This window comes from Sus scrofa, chromosome 1 (assembly GCF_054392235.1).
Source record: "Sus scrofa isolate SSC_HxYL_T2T_F1_AM1 chromosome 1, Sscrofa_HxYL_maternal_Yorkshire_Landrace_v2.0, whole genome shotgun sequence".
Taxonomy (NCBI): Eukaryota; Metazoa; Chordata; class Mammalia; order Artiodactyla; family Suidae; genus Sus; species Sus scrofa.
The window spans coordinates 77,608,653-77,630,921 of NC_139383.1; the positions used below are offsets into that span (position 1 = coordinate 77,608,653).

The window sequence follows — 22,269 nt, forward strand, 5'->3', positions numbered from 1 at the left end:
TGTTGTTTATAGTCAGTCTGACCCCAGCTCCTTACCCAAGTAAGATCCATAAGTGGCTGGGAATTTTTTCCCTTTTACCTCCTTCCCATATTACTCATACATTCCTGGAACATAGTAAGTGTTCAGTAAATATTTGTTGAAAGAATGAATCTGTCTTTATGAGAATGTAACCAGAAAATGACATGAGAGGATCAGTCATGCTAAATTTTTAAAATCTATTCAACTCAGACGTTCAAGTATACTTATTCTTTTTATGGTCCCTAATCAAAGATGATGTGCTATAAATTTCCCTCTAAGCACTGCTTTATGTCCATTACACAAATTTTGATATCTTTTATTATTCAGTTCAAAGTACTTTCTTGTAATTTCCCTTATAATTTCTTCATTGACCTATGGACTATTTATTTATTTATTTGGCTTTTTAGGGCTGTGCCTGTGGCACATGGAAGTTCCCAGGCTAGGGGTCAAATCAGAGCTACAGCTGCCAGCCTACACCACAGCCACAGCAACACCAGATCCGAGCTATGTCTGCAACCTGCACCACAGCTCATGGCAATGCTGGATCCTTAACCCACTAAGAGAGGCCAGGGATCAAACCTGCATGGATCCTAGTTGGGTTCGTTAACCACTGAGCCACGAAGGGAACTCTGGCCTATGGGCTATTTAAAATATGTTATTTAACTTCTAGATATTTGGGGGTTTGCATATATATTTATATTGATTTCTAATTTAATTTTTTTGAGGCTTGCATTATGGCCAAGCAAATAGTCTTTCTTGGTGAATGCCCTGTGCATACTTGAAAAGAATATGTATCCTAAAGTTTTCAGATAGTGTTCTATAAATGTCAATTAGACGAAGTTGTTTGATAATGTTGTAAAAGTCATCTCCCTCTTTGCTGATTTTTTGTCTATTTGTTCTATCAAATACTTTATCAAAGAGAAGTTGAAATCTCTATTGCTGTGAATTTATCTATATCTACCTTTGCTTGCATTAGTTTTTACTTGTATTTTGAAGCTCTTTTATTAAGTGCATGCATATTTAGAATTATATTTTTCTAATAATTGACTTGTGAATCATCTCTATTTTTGGTAATATTCTTTGACCTAAAGCCTACTTAGTTTAATATTAATATAGCCATTTCAGTTTTCTTACAATTAGTATTTATATTGTATATCTTTTTCAATCCTTTTACTTTTAACCTCTGTGTTTAAAATGTCTCATAGACATTATACAGTTAGGTCTTCCTTTATTATCCAGTCAGATGTTCTCTGTCTTATAATTGATGTGCTTAGTCCATTTACAGCTAATGTAATTATTGATATGGTTGGGTTTAAGTATGCTTTCTTGCTATTTGTTTTCCACTTTATCTTTTTCTTCTTTTCCTGCCTTCTTTTCAGATATTTGAGTACTTTAAAATCATTTTATCTTCTCTACTGCTTTTTAATTGTTACTTTAGGGTTACAACACATAACTTTAATTTATTACAGTCTCCCTTCAAATAATATACTATTCTCCTTACGGTAGTATGCTCCCATTTCTCCCTTCCAATCCTTTGTGTTTTTGTTGTCAGACATTTTACTTCTACATATGTGTTATATACCCACAATACATTGTGATACCTGTTTTAAATAGTCAATAATCTTTTAAAATTTATTTTATATTTATCCAAATACCATTTCCAATGTTCATTCTTTTTTGTGTATTCAGTTTTCCATCTGGTATTATTTTCTTCAGCCTGAAGAATTTTCTTTACAATGTCTTATAGTCCGGGTCACTTCTGTTTGTCAGAAGAGTCTTTTATTTTCATTTTGAAGCTTATATTTTCTTATAAAGAATTCTAAATTGGTGATGTTTATTTATTTGCATGTTTGTTTGCTTTCAGCACTTGTCATCTGGTTTGCTTTGTTTCTGATGAAAAATCGGTAATCATTCTTATCTCTGTGCCCCTCTATGTAATATCTTTTCCTCTAGATGCTTTTAAGATTTTCTTTTTATCATTGGCTTGTGGCAACTTAATTATGATGTTCCTTGGTGTGACGATCCTATGTTTATCCCTCTCAGAGTTTATTGAGCTTCTTGGATCTGTAAGTTAATCATTCTCATCTAATGCGGGAACATTTCAATCAGTATTTCTTCAAATGTTTTTTTCCAATGCACTCTTTCTTTTCTTTTCTTTTCTTTCTTTCTTTCTTTTTTTTTTCTTTTTAGGGCCTCACTTGCAGCATATGGAGGTTCCCAGGCTAGGGATCTAATCAGAGCTACAGCTGCCTGCCTAAGCCCCAGCCACAGCAATGCCAGATCCAAGCCTTGTCTGCAACCTACATCACAGCTCATGGCAACGCTGGATCCTTAACCCACTGAGCAAGGACAGGGATCAAACCTGTGTCCTTGTGGGTGCTAGTCAGATTCGTTTCTACTGAGCCATGAGGGCAACTCTAGGACTCTTTGTTCTACTTCTGAATTATGCTCCTTTGTGTTGTTCTACAGTTAACTGGAGCGCTTTGCCTTTTTTCCATTTATCCTAATGCTCCAGGTTGTAAAATTCCCATTGTCCATTTTTCAGATTCATTGATCTTCTATAGTGTATAATCTGCTGCCCTTCCAATGAAATTTTAATTTTTTTAATTTCAAATACTGTATTTTCCAGTTCTGAAAGTTATGTATGATTTTTAAAACTTCTTTTTCTGTATCTATTTAGATACCATACTTGTTTCCAAGTTATTTCATGCTTTTGGTTTTATCCTTGAACATACTTATAAGAGCTACTTTAAAGTCTTTTTCTGTTAATTCCAATAGACTTTAACAGACTATAGACTAGGTAATAGATTTTACCCTAGTTATAAGTTGCATTTCCTTGCTTCTTACATGTCTAGTAATTTTTTTTACTGGTGCTGGACATTGTAACATAACATGCTGTTAAGTTTCCAGTCTTTGTCTTCCTTTTGAGAGTATTTTGTTGCAGCAGGCAATTAATTTACTCCAGATCAGCTTGATCTTTTCAAGTCTTATTCTGAAGCTTTGTTAACATGGTTCTAAAGAAGGAGTCAAAATTTTTCTTTAAAGGGCCAGGTAGTAAGTATTTTGGGCTCTACAGACAATAGATAGACTCTTTTGGATAGTCTTCTTTATTTTGATTTTTTATAATCCTTTTTTTTTATTTGATTTGGGGTGGCATTTATTCTTTCTCATAAGCAGAATAAATATTATTTCAGACATGTTTGAATAAAGATGCTCAATTGGTGTCACCACAAATCTTTCCAGCCCATCTCTTGGCTCTGCTTATTTTTTTTTTTTATTACTCAAATGAATTTATCGTATCTGTAGTTGTATAATGATCATAACAATCCAATTTCACAGGATTTCCATCCCACAGCCCAAGCACATCCCCCCACCACCCAAACTGTCTCCTCCAGAGACCATTAGTTTTTCAATGTCTGTGAGTCAGCATCTGTTCTGCAAAGAAGTTAAGTCTGTCCTTTCTTCAGATTCCACATGTCAGTGAAAGCATTTGATTTTGGGTCTCATTGTACGGTTGACTTCACTCAGCATGATAGTTTCTAGGTCCATCCATACTGCTAAAAATGCCAGTATGTCGTTCTTTTTAATGGCTGAGTAATATTCCATTGTGTATATGTACCACATCTTCTTGATCTACTCCTCTGTCAATGAACATTTAGGTTGTTTCCATGTTTTGGCTATTGTAAATAGTGCTACAATGAACACTGGAGTATATGTGTCTTTGCGAGTCATGGTTTTCTCTGGATAGATGCCCAGGAGTGGGATGGCTGGATCAAATGGTAGTTCTATGTTTAGTTTTCCGAGGAATCTCCATACTGCTTTCCACAGTGGTTGCACCAATTTACAATCCCACCAACAGTGTACTAGGGTTCCTTTTTCTCCACACCCTCTCAAGCACTTATTGTTTGTAGACTTTTGGATGATGGCCATTCTGGCTGGTGTAAGGTGGTACCTCAGAGTGGTTTTGATTTGCGTTTCTCTAATAATGAGCAATGTTGAACATCTTTTCATGTGTTTCTCGGCCATCTGTATGTCTTCTTTGGAGAACTGTCTGTTTAGATCTTCTGCCCATGTTTCTGTGGGGTTGTTTGTTTTTTTGGTATGGAGCTGCAGAAGGTGTTTATAAATTTTGGAGATTAATCCCTCGTCAGTTGATTCACTTGCAGAGATTTTCTCCCATTCTGTGGGTTGTCCTTTCATGTTGTTTAGGGTTTCCTTTGCTGAGCAGAAACTTTTAAGTTTGATTAGGTCCCACTTGTTTATTTTTGTTTTTATCGTCAATACTCTAAGAGGTGGATCTGAGAAGATATTGCTATCATTTATGTCAGAGAGTGTTTGGCCTATATTTTCCTCTAAGAGTTTTATACTGTCTGGTCTTATAGCTAGGTCTTTAATTCATTTTGAGTTTATTTTTGTGTATGGTGTTAGGGAGTGTTCTAATTTCATTCTTTTCCATGTGGCTGTCCATTTTTCCCAGCACCACTTATTGAACAAGCTGTCCTTTCTCCATTGTATATTCTTGTCTCCTTTGTCATAGATTAGTTGGCTGTAGATGGGTGGGTTTAATTCTGGGCTTTCTATCCAGATCCACTGATCTATATGTCTGTCTTTGTGCCAGTACCATACGGGCTTGATAACTGTTGCTTTGTAGTATAGCCTGAAGTCAGAGACCCTGATACCTCCAGCTCCATTTTTCTTTTTCAGGATGTCTTTGGCTATGCTGGGTCTTTTGTGCTTCCAAACAAATTTTAAAATATTTTGTTCAAGTTCTGTGAAAAATGTCCTTGGTACTTTGGTAGGGATTGCATTGAATCTGTAGATTGCCTTGGGTAATATAGTCACTTTGATAATATTGACTCTTCCAGTCCACGAGCATGGTATATCTTTCTGTCTATTTGTGTCATCTTTCATTTCTTTCATCAGTGGCTTATAGTTTTCAGAGTACAGGTCTTTTGTCTCTTTAGGTAGGTTTACTCCTAGGTATTTTATTCTTTTGGATGTGATGGTGAATGGGATTGCTTCCCCAGTTTCTCTTTCTGATCTTTCAGTGTATAGAAATGCCATCAATTTCTGTGTATTAATTTTGTATCTTGCGACTTTGCCAAATTCATGGATGAGCTCTAACAGTTTTCTGGTAGAGTCTTTAGGATTTTCTAGGTATAGCATCATGTCATCTGCAAATAGGGATAGTTTTACTTCTTCCTTTCCAATTTGGATTCCTTTTATTTCTTTTACTTCTCTGATTGCCATGGCTAGGACTTCCAAAACTATGTTGAAAAATAGTGGCAAGAGCAGAAATCCTTGTCTTGTTCCTGATCTCAGCGGGAATTCTTTCAGCTTTTCACCATTGAGAATGATGTTCGCTGTGGGTTTGTTGTATATGGCCTTTATCATGTTGAGGTAGGTTCCCATTATGCCCACTTTCTGAAGGGTTTTTATCAGAAATGGGTGTTGGATTTTGCCAAAGGCTTTTTCTGCGTCTATTGAGAGGATCATATGGTTTTTATTCTTTAGTTTGTTAATGTGGTGTATCACACTGATGGATTTGCGGATATTGAAGAACACTTGCATCCCTGGGATAAATCCCACTTGATCATGATGTATAATCCTTTTAATGTATTGTTGGATGCGGTTTGCTAGCATTTTGTTGAGGATTTTTACATTGATGTTCATCAGTGAAATTGGCCTGTAGTTTTCTTTTTTTGTGGTATCTTTGTCTGGTTTTGGTATCAAGGTGATGGTGACCTCATAGAATGAGTTTTGGAGAATCCCTTCCTCTGCAATTTTTTGAAATAGTTTCAGAGGATAGGTGTTAACTCTTCTCTAAATGTTTGATAAAATTCGCCTGTGAAGCCATCTGGTCCTGGACTTTTTTGCATGTTGGAAGTTTTTTTTTTTTGTCTTTTGTCTTTTTGTCTTTTTTTTTTTGTTGTTGTTGTTGTTGTTGTTGTTGCTATTTCTTGGGCCACTCCCGCGGCATATGGAGGTTCCCAGGCTAGGGGTCGAATCAGAGCTGTAGCCACTGGCCTACGCCAGAGCCACAGCAACGCGGGATCCGAGCCGCGTCTGCAACCTACACCACAGCTCACGGCAACGCCGGATCGTTAACCCACTGAGCAAGGGCAGGGACCGAACCCGCAACCTCATGGTTCCTAGTCGGATTTGTTAACCACTGCGCCACGACGGGAACTCCGCATGTTGGAAGTTTTTTAATCACAGTTTCAATTTCAGTTCTTATGATGGGTCCATTCATCTTTTCTATTTCATCTTGGTTTAGTCTAGGAAGATTGTACTTTTCTAAGAATTTGTCCATTTCTTCTAGGTTTCCCATTTTATTGGCATATAGTTGCATGTAGTAGTCTCTTGTGATCCTTTGTATTTCTGTGATGTATGTTGTTACTTCTTTTTCATTTCCCATTTTATTGATTTGAGTCCTCTCTCTTTTTTGCTTGATAAGTCTGGCTAGGGGTTTATCAATTTTGTTGATCTTTTCAAAGAACCAGCTTTTCATTTCATTGATCTTTTCTATGGTTTTCTTTGTTTCTATTTCATTGATTTCTGCTCTGATCTTTATGATTTCTTTCCATTTACTAACTTTAGGTCTTGTCTGCTCTTCTCTCTTGAGCTGCTTTAGATGTAAAGTTAGCTTGTTTATTTGGGCTTTTTCTTGTTTCCTGAGGTGGGCTTGTATTGCTATAAACTTTCCTCTTAGAACGGCTTTTGCTGCATCCCATAGGTTTTGGAGTGTCGTATCTTTGTTGTCATTTGCTTCTAGGTATTTTTAAATTTCCTCTTTGATTTCTTCAGTCATCCATAAGTTGTTTAGTAGCATGTTGTTTAGTCTCCATGTGTTTGTGTTTTTTGCAGTTTTTTTCTTGTTGTTGATTTCCAGTCATATAGTGTTGTGGTCAGAAATGGTTCTTGATATGATTTCAATTTTCTTAAAGTTACTGAGGTTTGATTTGTAGCCCATGATGTGATCAGTCTTAGAGAATGTTCCATGTGCACTTGAGAAGAATGTGAATTCTGTTGCTTTTGGATAAAATGTCCTATAAATATCTATTAAGTCTATCTGGTTTAATGCTTCATTCAGGGCCTGTGTTTCTTTATTGATTTTCTGTCTGGTTGATCTGTCCATTGCTGTAAGTGGGATGTTTGTTATTGTCGATTTCTCCTTTTAAGGTTGTTAGCCGTTGCCTTATATATTGTGGTGAACCTGTGTTGGGTGCGTAGATATTTAAAATTGTTATATCATCTTCTTGGATTGATTCTTTGATCATTATGTAATGTCCTTCTTTGTCCCTTAAAATATTCTTCATTTTAAAGTCTATTTTGTCTGATATGAATATTGCTACTCCAGCTTTCTTTTGATCCCCATTTGCATGAAATATTTTCTTCCATCCTCTCACTTTCAATTTGTATGTGTCCCTAGAAGTGAAGTGGGTCTCTTGAAGACAGCATATATATGGGTCTTGTTTTTGTATCCATTCAGCCAGTCTACATCTTTTGGTTGGGGCGTTTAGTCCATTCACATTTAAGGTAATTATTAATATGTATGTTCTTATTGCCATTTTCTTAATTGCTTTGGATTTGTTTTTGCTGCTCTTTTTCCTTTCCTTCTTTTCTTGTTCTTTTCTGCCTATAGAAGTTCCTTTAGTATTTGTTGTAAGGCTGGTTTAGTGTTGCTGAATTCTCTCAGCTTTTGCTTATCTGTGAAGGTTTTGATTTCTCTTTAAATCTGAATGAGAGCCTTGCTGGGTAGAGTAATCTTGGTTGGAGATTTTTTCCTTTCATCACGTTAAGTATATCATGGCACTCCCTTCTGGCCTGAAGATTTTCTGTTGAAAAATCTGCTGATAACCTTTTTGGGGTTCCCTTGATTTTACTTGTTTCTTTTCCCTAGCTGCTTTCATGATTTTCTCTTTGTCTTTAATTTTGGTCATTTGGACTAATATGTGTCTTGGGGTGTTCCTTCTTGGGTTTATTTTATATGGTACTCGTTGTGCTTCCTGGATTTGAGTGAGTGATTCCTTCCCCATGTTAGGGAAGTTTTTGGCTATTATCTCTTGGAATATTTTTTTCTGTCCCCTTCTCTCTCTCTTCTCCTTCTGGCACCCCTATGATATGGATGTTGGTGCATTTAACATTGACCCAGAGTTCTCTGAGACTCTCTTCATTTCTTTTCAGTCTTTTTTCTCTTTTCTGTTCTCCATCTGTAATTTCCACTAATCTGTCCTCCACCTTGCTTATTCGTTCTTCTGCCTCCTGTATTCTGCTGTTGGCTGCTGCTAGCGAATTTTTTATTTCAGTTATTGTATTTTGCATCTCTTCTTAAGTTTTGTATCTTGAATCTCTTTGGTCAGTGTTTCCTGTAAGTTATCCATCTTTTCCTCCCGTTTATTTCCAATGTCTTGCATCATCTTCAGCATCCACAGTCTAAAGTCTTTTTCCTGGAGGCTAAGAATCTCCTCATTGCTCAGCAGATTTTCTGGGGTTTTTCCTTTCTCCCTCATCTGAGTTATAGTTCTCTGTCTTTTTATTTTTATAGGATGTTGGTGTGGTGGCCTTTTTACAGATAATAGAGTTGTAGCCTCTCTTACTTCTGATGTCTGCCCCCCTGTGGCTGAAGTTGGTATGGGGGCTTGCTGTAGACTTCCTGATGGGAGGGGCTGGTGCCTGCCCACTGGTAGGTGGAGCCGATTCTAATCCCTCTGGTTGGTGGGGCTTAGTCTCTAGATGGGATTAGAGGCAGCTGTGTGCCTAAGGGGTCTTTAGGTAGCCTGTTTACTGAGGGGCAGGGCTGTGATCCCACCTGGGTTGTTTGCCCTGGGGCTTCTCAGCACTGACTGACGGGTGGGGCCAGATTTTCCCAAAATGGCCACCTCCAGAGAAAGGCACGGCTGCTGAATATTCCTGAGAGCTTTGCTTTCAATGTCCTTCCCTCACAACAAGCCACATTCACCCCTGTTTTCCCAGGATGTCCTCCAAGAACTGCGGTCAGGTTTGACCCAGATTCCCATGGAGACTTTGCTTTGCCCTGGGACCTAGTGCACGTGAAAGTCCATGTGCGCCTTTTAAGAATGGGGTCTCCATTTACCCCAGTCCCATGGAGCTCCTGCACACAAGCCCCACTGGCCTTCAATGCCAGATGCTCCGTGGCTCTTTCACCCCGTGCCAGATCCCCACACATGAGAGTTTGATATGGGGCTCAGAACTCTCACTCCTGTAGGTGAGTCTCTGTGAACCAGTTAGTTTCCAGTCTATGGTGCTTCCCACCCAGGAGGTATGGGGTTGTTTATATCGCAGAATCGCCCCTCCTACCTCTTGATGTGTCCTCCTCTTTTTCTTCTGGAGTAGGATATCTTTTTTAAGGTTTCCAGTCCATTTGGGTGAAGAGTGCTCAGTCTTTAGTTGTGAATTTTGTTGTTTTTAGGAGAGAAGTTGAGCTCCAGCCCTTCTATTCCACCATCTTAGTCCGTCTCCTATAATCCTATAAATATGTTAAACAAACAAACAAACAAAGAAACCCACACATTCTTTTCTCAAAAGGCATTTAAAACCAACTGGGGTGGAGTTCCCGTCGTGGCTCAGTGGTTAATGAATCCAACTAGGAACTACGAGGTTGCAGGTTCAATCCCTGGCCTCGCTCAGTGGGTTAAGGATCCAGCGTTGCTGTGAGCTGTGGTGTAGGTTGCAGATGCAACTCTGATCCTGAGTTGCTGTGGCTCTGGCATAGGCCGGTGGCTACAGCTCTGATTAGACCCCTAGCCTGGGAACCTCCATATGCTGCTGGTGCGCCCCTAGAAAAGGCAAAAAAAAAAGACAACAACAACAACAACAACAAAATTGGGGTGGATTGGGAGCTTGTGGTTAATAGATGCAAACCATTGCCTCTGGAATGGATTAGCAATGAGATCCTGCTGTGTAGCACTAGGAACTATGTCTAGTCACTTATGATGGAGCATGATAATGTGAGAAAAAAAATGTGTACATGTATGTATAAGTGGGTCACCAAGCTATGCAGTAGGAAAAAAAACTGTATTGGGAAATAACAATTAAAAAAATAAATAAATAAATAAAACCGGTTGGATTTGTCCTGTGGAAATTTGCCAACCTTGTTTTAAAGAATTCTTTACTCTAGGGCTACATTTAGCTGTGCATTTATAGTACGGCCTTTCTGAAGTCTCTATTAAATGCTGTCAATCAGGAACCATTCAGATCTGAGATTTTAACCTATTTGTAAGCCCTCAACAGTAGCCTACATGCTGGCAGAAGACATGAGAGTCCTAGGTCGGAGACAAAGGACTTTATTACAGCACAGCAGGCATCCTAAGCTTCATATTCTCATTGGTTTCCCTTATTCCCTGAACCTCATGGCAGCATCACAGAGTGGATTCAAATGCATGTTACACACACAATGGGCACCCTGAGTTTAGGAAACCACTCAAATCTAAGTTTTGCCCTGGAAGGAACCATTCTCTTTATCATGCTGGTCAGGAAGCAAATTTGCCCTTTGTCCTGGAGAGCAACACTAAAACATCAAAAGGTTTACATATACAAACATCCTTGGAAAGGTAATCTAGGACAAAATCACAAGACATGGAAAAATGCCATGGAGCATTGTCCCTTGGCACCCACATGTTCAAGAGGTCTCACTACTGGTTGGAACTCAAATGCTTTCCATCCTATGAAAGGGTAGCTTTAGGCTCAGATCTCCAGTTCTTTCTCTGAGAGTTGTCCTCCTCCCAGGAGTTGCTTTTCCTGGCCGTATGGGGTCCTGTCTTATGCATGTGCATCTTAGTGTGCAACCAAACACTCAAGATGACCCTCATGCAGATTTCTGAAATTCTATCTCTGGACAGCTTTCTCCTCTCTGGTACTCTCTCAAATTGCAGTTAGTTCATGAGTTCCAATCTCAGACACAGCAAAACACCAGCTCTGCCTGACTTCTCCTTTGTATGTCAATTCTCAGAGAACCTCAGGCAGAAAGCTGGGGCATTTGTGCAGTCAACTCATTTGTTTTCTCTTCCCAGGGAACAGAGTTCCATATGGCCTATTGTTCAACTTCTGAAAATGGTTGTTTTATATTTCTTTATTTTTATAATTTTTAAGGCAGGAGATCTAGTCTGGTACCAGTTACTCCATCACTGGCACAACTGGTTTTTTTTTTTTTTTAGCATTAACTTCTTTTTTTTTTTTTTTTTTTTTTTTTTTTTTTTTTTTTTTTGTCTTTTTTTTTTTGTTGTTGTTGTTGTTGCTATTTCTTGGGCCGCTCCCGCGGCATATGGAGGTTCCCAGGCTAGGGGTTGAATCGAAGCTGTAGCCACCGGCCTACGCCAGAGCCACAGCAACGCGGGATCCGAGCCGCGTCTGCAACCTACACCACAGCTCACGGCAACGCCGGATCGTTAACCCACTGAGCAAGGGCAGGGATCGAACCCGCAACCTCATGGTTCCTAGTCGGATTCGTTAACCACTGCGCCATGACGGGAACTCCAGCATTAACTTCTTTATATGTTTTGGAACTTTGAATCACACAATCACTTTGAGTGGGAGAGATTTTTTATTTGTTCTTACTCCTCTAATTTAATGAATATTTTCATCTGCCCTTATCCCCATTTCATGCCTCAGTCTAGAACAAGATCTTAATTAACATGGCTTCAGAGGGCTCCTGCTCCTTACTAATGTTAGGAATATGACTAATCCAGTAACTGAGCCAGCTGCTATCTCAGTTCATTTATTGAAATGATGTTTTTCTTTTGACCTTTTGCTCTTCTAGGTCCACTACTTCTGATAAACCCACAGCTCCAGGCAGTATATTGGCAGTGGTTTTATTCAGCCTCCTTTCCTGGGGCTGGGAAAAGTCAAGATACTAATCATTGCTGTTCACCTGGATCTAAGGGATTTTCTGAAGTTCAAGACTGTTAGTGGTAAAGCAGGGAGTGTCGTGAGAACACCAGGGTGCTTGATCTACCCCAGTGCCTGGCTCTCAAAACTGGTGCTTTCAGACCAAAGTGCTGACTTTGGTCTCTATCTTGAGTAAAGCGTTTTATCCTTGGTATCCCACCAGAGCTAAATTTCCAGTTGCCACCAACTGCTTCAAGACCCAGACCTGGATAGCTACAGCTTTAGGCCAGCTCACTGCTGTGCATTTCTGTTGTGTTGCTAGTGCACAAGATGTTTATCTTGTTTTTTTGAGCCCAGTAAGGACCTTTAGGTTTTTTCTTTTTCTGCTTTATCTGCCATTATGTAGACATGTTTAGAGCATAAAAGATAAATTGAAGCATGAACTCACTGTGCCACCTGACTAGAAATCCTGATTCTTTTTTCAATTTGATATGGACGTTTAGAAAATAACGTAATTTAGCAGCCTGCTTTGTTTAGAAACCCTCCCAACCCCTCCAGTCATTTTGAGGGACCTCAAATCACAGAAATTCAGATGAATAGTCACTGTCTCATGTAGTGGCTCCATTCTTCGAGGGGCACCGTAACTCAGTACTTGAGTTAACATGGAACAAAGGAGGAAGAGCATCCTAACTTTGCTCCATTCTACTTCTTTTTGGTGATGAAAATCCTATCAAATAGTGCTTTACCATCATCTCCACTTCTAGCTACTCTCTTTTTCTCATTCATCCCTTCCTGGATACAGAAGGAAGAAAATCAAAGAGAGGCTGGAGCAGGGGTGTCCAGTCTCTTTCTCAGGCAACCCTCAGACTGTTACTGGAGAACAGGTAGATTTTCAGACCCTTTGACATAACTTTGGAGCCCTCCCACATAGTTAACTACTCTTGAAATTTGGGCAAAAGGAGCAGGATACGTCTTTCCACTTCCTTGTTTGCCTCAAACAATGCTATCTATATTCTTTTCTTTTCCTTTAAGGCCATACCTGTGGCATATGGAGATTCCCGGGCCAAGGATTTTATCTGAGCCACAGCTGTGACCTCTACCACGGCTGTGGTAACACAGAATCCTTTAACCCACCCCGCCAGGCCGGGGATTGAACCCATACCTCCACAGTGACCAGAGCCACTGCAGTCAGATTTTTTTTTTCCCCACTGTACAGCAAGGGGGTCAGGTTATCCTTACATGTATACATTACAATTACATTTTTCCCCCACCCTTTGTTCTGTTGCAACATGAGTATCTAGACAAAGTTCTCAATGCTACTCAGCAGGATCTCCTTGTAAATCTATTCTGAGTTGTGTCTGATAAGCCCAAACTCCCCATCCCTCCCACTCCCTCCCCCTCCCATCAGGCAGCCACAAGGCTCTTCTCCAAGTCCATGATTTTCTTTTCTGAGGAGATGTTCATTTGTGCTGGATATTAGATTCCAGTTCTAAGTGATATCATATGGTATTTGTCTTTGTCTTTCTGGCTCATTTCACTCAGTATGAGAGTCTCTAGTTCCATCCATGTTGCTGCAAATGGCATTATGTCATTCTTTTTTAATGGCTGAGTAGTATTCCATTGTGTATATATACCACATCTTCCGAATCCAGTCATCTGTCGATGGACATTTGGGTTGTTTCCATGTCCTGGCTATTGTGAATAGTGCTGCAATGAACATGCGGGTGCATGTGTCTCTTTTAAGTAGAGTTTTGTCTGGATAGATGCTCAAGAGTGGGATTGCGGGGTCATACGGAAGTTCTATGTATAGATTTCTAAGGTATCTCCAAACTGTTCTCCATAGTGGCTGTACCAGTTTACATTCCCACCAACAGTGCAGGAGGGTTCCCTTTTCTCCACAGCCCCTCCAGCAGTTGTTATTTGTGGATTTATTAATGATGGCCATTCTGTGCAGTCAGATTTTTAACCCACTGCACCACAATGGGAACTTCTCCTGTATTCTTTTACGTGTAAAGATAGATTTTTAAAAAACGATTTCAGTCTTTTGATCTTCCATTCTCTCGACAATAACAATCCAATCTTTGTCTTGCAGACCTTCACTATAATTTATAGTCAGCATTTAAACTATTTCTACTGGATTAAAGAGTTTTTGAATATAGGGGTTTTCACATTTCAAACCCAAGTATCTAAATAGCAGGCAGACCAAGCTTCTATCATAGTACAAAACTAGTGAAGTAGCACAAATACTTTCTAGAGCAAAGTTGCCTACCTCGCCATTGTAGCTCTACCTAGAAAAACAGTCCCATCACCCAGCATTGGTTTTCTGTTCTTAATTGAAGTAGTAGAAACCTAGCCATTCACGTTGTAGCATTTAAAAAGTGGTACTGCATGGTATGTTTAAGAGCTAGCCTATTTTTAACAAAAATGTGAGTTAACTGCTCACATGATGGAATCAAGTATTTTCTGGGAGGTAATTTAGTAAAAAACCAAATGATTCAAAAATGATTACCTTATGATTTTGTTTGTTTTGCTAAAGAAACTAGTTGGAAAAATGCCTTGGTGAATATCTTAAAATAACTCCATTGGTAGCTGGACCATGATTCCCCAACTAGAGGTATGGAAAACTTACAAAATGAAATGGAGAGCTATCATTTAGCAATTGAGAACAACACACTTTACTTATTTAACTAGGATTAAATATTGCCAGAGCAAGTTTTGTGCTAAAATTAGATATTGGGGTTGGTCCAACAGCAGCATAAGTTATAATCCTTAAGAAATCATAGTCTGTTGGTTCAAATCAGGACACTGCAATGTGAGAATATAAATCACTTCTGTCTCTATAACAGGGCAGTAGAATAACCAAAGCTAGAATTACTTCTAACAGAACGTTGGATTTTATTTTTTTAGTTATTTGATATATGAGAAGACCCTTTGAAAATGATATTTAGGGGTTCCCATTGTGGCGCAGCGGAAACGTATCCGACTGGGAACCATGAGGTTGCGGGTTTGATCTCTGGCCTCGCTCAGTGGGTTAAGGATCCGGCGTTGTTGCCGTGAGCTGTGGTGTAGGTCACAGACATGGCTCAGATCCTGCATTGCTGTGGCAGTGACATAGGCCAGCAGCTACAGCTCTGACTGGACCCCTAGCCTGGGAACTACTATATGCTGTGGGCGTGGCCCTAGAAAGGACAAAAAAAAAAAAGATATTTAATTTCCTAGTGCTCTGGCCCCATGCATTGAGTACACACACACACACACACACACACACACGCTAGAGGGTCCAGGGAACAACACACTAGAATCTAGGAAAATTAATGGAAGAGGTAATGTGGTACAATGGGAAGAGAATATATCTTGGAGTCAGATACATTCACCTGTCTGTGAATCCCAGCTCCATCATATTCTCTATGATCTTGGAGAAATCACTTGACTGCTATAGACCTCAACTTTCTTACCTGTTTTTTGGTTTTGTGTTGTTTTTTTTATGGCTGCACCCACAGCACATGGAAATTCCCAGGCCAGGGTCTGAATCTGAGACACAGCTGTGACCCATACTGCAGCTGCAGCAACACAGGACTCTTTAGCCCACTGTACCAGGCAAGGAATCAAACCCAAGCTGTTGCAGTTGGATTCTTAACCCACTGCATCACAAGAACTGTTTTTTTTTTTTTTTTTTTTTTTTAAGCAAAAAGTATCAGATGCTAAGAAAACGTTTTCCCCTCTTCCCTCTGCACCACTGTCAGCAGACATTTGGATAGATAGCTAGACAGAATTTTATTAATGTTATTATATGCCAAGCACTGTGGTACATGTTATCTCCTTTAGTCCTGACGACACACTGGTGAAGTACTGGAGCTTAAACAGTCCTTATTTATGTTTTTAGGCTTTGTTTGCCTGAAGGTACCTGGCTGGAAAATGACAGAACCAAGACTTGAGTGGTCTTAACCATTATGATTTCAGCTTCACAAAAATCAAAACTTCTTTAAAGAAATGCTTTGAGACATGGAATGACAAACCATTAGTTTATCATCATATTTAAATGTCTTTTTACCAGATTTAATTTTGACACATGTATTAGTTGTTAGGGCTGCCATACAAAAATACCACAGACTAGGTGGCTTAAGCAACAGAAGATTATTCTCTCTGGGGGCTAGAAATCAAGGTGTTGGGCAGATCTGGCTTCTTCACAGGCCTCCCTCTGGGTTGCACATGCCTGCTCTGTGTCCTCACATGGCCATTCCTCTATCCGTGTCCTAATCTCCTCTTCTTAGAAGGATATGAGTCATTTTGGATTAATACCCCCTTTTAACTTAATTCCCCTTTTAAAGGCCCTGCCTCTAAATCCAGTCACATTCTGAGGTCTTTGGGGTTTAGGGCTTCAACATATGAATTTGAGGGGACGCAGTTTAGCCCTTAACAATGGGTATATAGCATGAACCATGCGATACCAAATAAAAAGGAAATTACCTCCCCAAAGTCTTTGCTATGTGTCAACCACTGTTCAAAACACTTTACACATATTATTTAATCCTTTAAACTAGGTACTATTATTGTCCACATTTGTTACTGAGAGGTTAAGGAGTTCATCAGGTCACTACTTTACTAGTTAGTAAGTATCAGGATAGGATTTCAATCCGCAGTCTGACACTAGAGTCTGTATTAATCCACTACATTACACGCCTCTTTCAACATGAAACATCCTATTTGGACCAAAGAGACAAAAAATGTAATACTATCTATTTGAGGAAAAATTATGGTTAACATCAAAAGTCAGTATGTGTTTAATTAGCAGTTACTAGTCTGTCATACATGAAAAATAATGAAGCAGATTTCATTTATTTCTTTGTTACCGTGCAAGTAATAAATCAGTCATAGAAAATGGCAAAGAAAAATTGTAATTTCTAGCATTCTATTCTGTGTATTGAAGAGTTAATTAATACAGAGTATTTTTCTTCTAAATCTTCAAAGGCAAATAGAACCCACAATAAAGTATTACTCTTTGAAGACATGTCTCGATTCTGATTTTTCTCTTCAGCAGGCATCATTCCTGCTTCAGTCCATTTTACTGAAGCAAAAAAAAAAAGGAGATGAGGAGTTCCTGCTGTGGCTCAGCTGTTAACAAATCTGACTAGTATCCATGAGGACATGGGTCGGATCCGTGGCCTGGGTCAGTGGGTTAAGGATCCGGTGTTGCCAAGAGCTGTGGTGTGGGTCATGGATTCGGCTCTTATCCAGCATTGCTGTGGTTGTGGTGTAGGCCTACAGCTATAGCTCTGATTCAGCCCCTAGCCTTGGAACCTCCATTTGCTGTGGGTGCAGCCCTAGAAAGGCAAAAAAAAAAAAAAAAAAAAAAAAAGGCTGATTTCCATGTTTGGAAATGTTGGTCTTTTGTGGCTTTAGTAGCTTCTTCGAGCCACTAAAGTCTTTAAGTCTCCAGAAGCAAGAACCTGGAGCTAGAGGTGGCTAGGCAAAGAAATTGTAAACCACCCCATCCCCTCGAGAACCCCTCCAGCAGGAAGGAATGTAGGGCTCCCACTGCACAAAGGATTGGGATTTGAGCCAATTTAGTTGAGTCTCAAAGGACAGCATTCCTCAGCTCACATCTGGTTTAAATCCAAAGTGAACAAAAGAATAGATTAGGGGTTAGGAATCATGGCTGTGGTACTCTCTTTGCCAGTTATTTTACTGTGCCAAGAGAGCCCCTGCCTTCAAGATGCTTACAGTTTGGTGACTGGAGGGATTTACAAAGATGAAATAATGAGAGTTTATAAAGACCTTGCAGTCAGATTCTAAGCTGAATGTAATCATATGTGAAAGTGGGAGTTCCCGTCGTGGCGCAGTGGTTAACAAATCCGACTAGGAACCATGAGGTTGCGGGTTCGATCCCTGCCCTTGCTCAGTGGGTTAAGGATCCGGCATTGCTGTGAGCTGTTAGCAGCATTGCTGTGAGCTGTGGTGTAGGTTGCAGATGCAGCTCGGATCCCAAGTTGCTGTGGCTCTGGCATAGGCCGGTGGCTATAGCTCTGATTCGACCCCTAGCCTGGGAACCTCCATATGCCACGGGATGCAAAAAAATAAATAAATAAAAATAAAAGTGTGAAAGTGAAGAGTGGAGATACTGTTATGGCTCTCGAGGATTTTATTTTATTTTTTGCTTTTTAGGGCCGCATTCATGGCATATGAAGGTTCTCAGGCTAGGGGTCTAATCAGAGCTACAGCCGCCTGCCTACACCACAGCCACAGCAATGCAGGATCTGAGCCACGTCTGTGACCTATACCACAGCTCACGGCAATGCCACTGGATCCTTAACCCACTGAGCAAGGCCAGGGATGGAACCCGAAACCTCATGTTTCCTAGTCGGATTCGGTTCCACTGCACCACTACGGTAACTCCTGTTCAGGATTTTAGAGGCCACTGCTACTAGTTATCAAGGTAAACTCAGTGGAGGAAAGTTGGGTATTGAGATGGGCCTTGAAAGATGGGGTAGGATTTGCTGGACGGGGGGAAATGAAGGCATGTTAGACAGAGGACTCAATAGCAGCTGGGGCCTGAAGGCAGGAGTGAGGGAAGCAAGTGGGAACAATGAAGAGACCTCTGGAAGAGACGGATTTGGGAGAGTCTTAGATTTAGACACGGTGGTGTCAGGCAATGAACATGGCTTCATACTGGAAATCATTATTATTCTGTTAGTTGAATTGCTCATTGAAATTATCTCCGTTCTCTAAGCACCTTGGTAAGAACACATCTCAACCAAACTAAGTGCTTTTGCATCTGGTGGCATGTTTGTTATCCTTAAGGCTGCTCCAACTACATCATACTCCGTGAATCGCTGTCCTTCCAGCTTTGTGCCATGCCTAATCGAGCTGGGAGATCATGCACCTGCTAGCCCTAGTACTCCACAGACTCAGGCCTGGCTGGAGGCCTTGGAGCAAGCTCACATGGTTCTAAGTGCCTGGCTACAGTCAGGAGGAGGGTACCACTGCCCTGTGAAGGTGTTGTAGCCTGAGCAGTGGCTTCAGCTTTTTTGAATCAATGAAATACACATTCTCTGTCTACATTTTGTAAACTTTTAGCGGTAAGAGCCCTATAGAATTCTGAGAACCCCAGGCCTTATTGTCGTAGAAAGAAGTTTTGAAGTCTCACAGGTTTTATTTGACTCTGACCCTATGTTATATTAGACAAACTGCTAAATTTTATGAACCTAAAAATCTAAAAATTTTAGATTTTAGATCTAAAAATTTTAGATTTTAGATTTTAGATTTTTAGATTTTTTTTAATCTGTAAAACAGCCTAGATCTAAAAATTTTAGATTTTAGATTTTAGATTTTAGATTTTTAGATTTTTTTTAATCTGTAAAACAGCCTAGTAACTATGCAGTACTGTTCACTCTAGTCCTCTTTTGTGACTTCTCTCAGCTGCTGACATTTTTGAAGAATATCTTTTTCTTTTTTTCTTTTTTGTCTTTTTAGGGCCACACCCACAGCATATGGAGGTTCCCTGGCTAGGGGTTGGATCAGAGCTACAGCTGCTGGCCTATGCGACAGCCACAGCCACAGCAATGCCAAATCAAAGCCATGTCTGCGACCTACACCACAGCTTACAGCAACACCAGATCCTTAACCCAATGAGTGAGCCCAGGGATCGAACCTGCATCCTCATGGATACTAGTCAGATTAGTTTCCACTGAACCACAATGGGAACTCCAGAAGAACATCTTTTTCTGATCCTACATGCTCTCTGCTATCAAGGAGGAGAAAACCCTCCCATTTAGGATGCCTATGGATCCTGAAGGAAACAAAGGGGTGGGGGAGTTGGCCTGCCTCTCCTCTTCCCCCTCCCCAACTATGTATTTATTTCCTCAGGATAGGATTTCAAATCAACCAGAGCCACTCTTCAGGATGGTAGAGCTCAATAGTGTCCAGAGTTCTTGGAAATTATTTCAGAGTAGAGGGATCAACCACTCTTATTTGTATTGAGTTTAAAATAAGAAATAATGGGAGTTCCCTGGTGCCCTAGTGGTTAAGAATCTGATGTTACTACTGTGGCTCGGGTTACTGCTGTGGCATGGGTTCAGTCCCCGGCCTGGGAACTTCCACATGCTGTGGGATAGCCAATAAATAAATAAATAAATAAATAAATAAATAAATCAAACAAGAAATAATGGCTTAAAGCCATTATGTGGCCTAAAGCATATAAAAATTAAGGTTACATGTGACAAAGCATTTTAAATTCAGAAACAATTGAGCAAGGCCATATACTATCATGTTACTAAATTGCTACCATTTCTAATGTTCAAGGCTCCAGCTCCGAGTTTGTCCTTAGAAATTGCAGTGTGCCCTCAGTAATTTGGGTGTACCTAATTGTGCTTTCAGCTAAGAAGCGCATAGAGTTTGCTGGTTAGTATTTTGCCTGTATTTGAAATCTTAAAACCACCTTATGAGAACAGGATTCGCTTTGTGAAGATTAGATTCCAGTTGGTTAGAAATGGAAGGTAGATATTTCCCATTGCCTCTTGCCTTTCTCTGCACACATTCACCTCTACTCTGAAGCCGAGGAGACTAGTAGAGCAGCTGCAGGGAGCAGCTGTAGAATCTTCTATGTCATCTGCTCCCTGGCTTTGCAGACTTTGTCCTATCCTCTGCTCCCAGTTGTCTTTTTTATTCCTTTCAAAGTGACTCACTGCCCTCCTCTGCCCAGTGTCCCACTTAGGTCCTGGCTCTGTCCCTGCAGTGATTTGGGGGGATTTTGCCTGGTGTCCCCTTGCTTTTACCATTCTTTGTAGTAAAAAAAAAAAAAAAAAAAAAATCGCGAGTGAAAACAATTTTTATCCCATGAAAAACAACTGGAAGAGGGAAAAAATAATCTATCAGCTGCTATAGAGCTGCTTGCTGCTGTCCCTGCCAGTTCCGTTTGTCATTTTCTGTGCTATTTTTTCCATGTGCTACCGTATCAGTACAGTTATAAAGCTCTAATTTGCATTTGCAGGCAGAAGCCAGATGATGAGGACTCTTTTGAGGGGAAGCCCTCGCAGGATAACCTTGGGAGAAGGGATTGATTCATCCTGTGCACTGCAAGCAGCTCTCAGAGGCCCTTTCCTGAAACTTTGCTCAGAGGCTTAGGGACTGTCAGAGCCATTCCCAGCACCCTTCCAGTGCACAATAAGTGTTATAACCATCAGCTTTGGAACACTTTTTTAGCCCCCTAATGTGTAGTTGAGCATAAGCTTCTCTCTGAGGTAGCTTGTAGGAGCTAGTGCAGGGAATGTTCCTATTGCATAATATATTAAAGTAATTTATGTGCTCTGGCTTTTAGAGAAGAGCCAGCTCATTTTGAGTGGTCTTTTTCTTTCTCTCTCCCCCAGCCTTTTTTTTTTTTTTGGGGGGGGGGTCTTTTTAGGGCCACACCCACAGCATATGGAGGTTCCCAGGCTAGAGATGGAATTGGAGCTACAGTTGCCGTCCTGCACCACAGCCACAGCAATGCAGAATCTGAGTCACATCTGTGACTTACACCAAAGCTCATGGCAATGCCGGAACCTTAACTCACTGAGCGAGGCCAGGGATCGAACCTGCATCCTCATGGTCACCAGTCAGATTCATTTCCATTGAGCCACGACGGGAACCCCTTCACTGGTCCTTTTCATGTTGTTTGATTTTGAACACCTAGAAAATGGGCTTGCATTTGTCTTCTCTTCTCGAAAAAGCTATAACGTGGTTCTGAAACGTACATATTTTAGGCCCCAGATAATATATTATCCAAATTCTAATTTAAAACAAAATATTATTTAATATATCTGATTTATAACATTACATGCACCATGCATTGAAAGCAGGTAAAAACAAATTATGTGTTTTATTTTACTGTGTTGGCAACAGAGAAGTCTGCCTTAAAAAACAATATAAATCATCTTTTACCTCTGCTCTCTGAAAATAATTTGGGGTTAACAAAATCTAAATTGCACCTGTCAGAGCTGCCAGTAATGTCAATTTTCACTGTCTGTGCTCTCCTTCCTCTCCCTCTGTATCTTTAGACTCAGGCAATAGCAGCACAGTTCCCACAATTAAAAAATGAAAGTGAAAGAAAGGAAGGGAAGAATGGTTACACTTCCTTTGGGTGTGGAAGAGGATAGATCTTAGCACAAATAGCATATAGGTACACAGACAAAGCACACCTGAAACAAGGCAGTACACATGCACCAGACTGGGGATGTGGTGTGGTATGCGCCAAACCACTCATCTTCTTACCTAAATATAGCAGTTTCTCTATCTAGAGGTAAATATGTTAATGCTTTACGTGGAGAAAAAAACACTACATTGCCCTTTTAAATATCAAATACAGTAAGTCTGTCTTTGCTTAGAGATGTGAAGATAATGTGCTTGCAAATGCTAATGAAGTAGAACTGA

The 22,269-nt window shown here is 40.1% G+C and overlaps 2 protein-coding genes across 2 annotated transcripts in view; both read left to right on the forward strand.

The window, feature by feature from the left end:
* LOC106508920 (uncharacterized) overlaps positions 1-15,864 on the forward strand; it is a 52,468-nt gene extending 36,604 nt beyond the window's left edge. The window contains exon 3 of the transcript XR_014807317.1: positions 15,749-15,864. The gene's annotated coding sequence lies outside the window, so the exon portion shown is untranslated. The remainder of the gene's footprint in view (positions 1-15,748) is intronic.
* LOC102167874 (uncharacterized) overlaps positions 1-22,269 on the forward strand; it is a 77,111-nt gene that overhangs the window by 36,194 nt on the left and 18,648 nt on the right. The gene's annotated exons all lie outside the window — the stretch shown is intronic.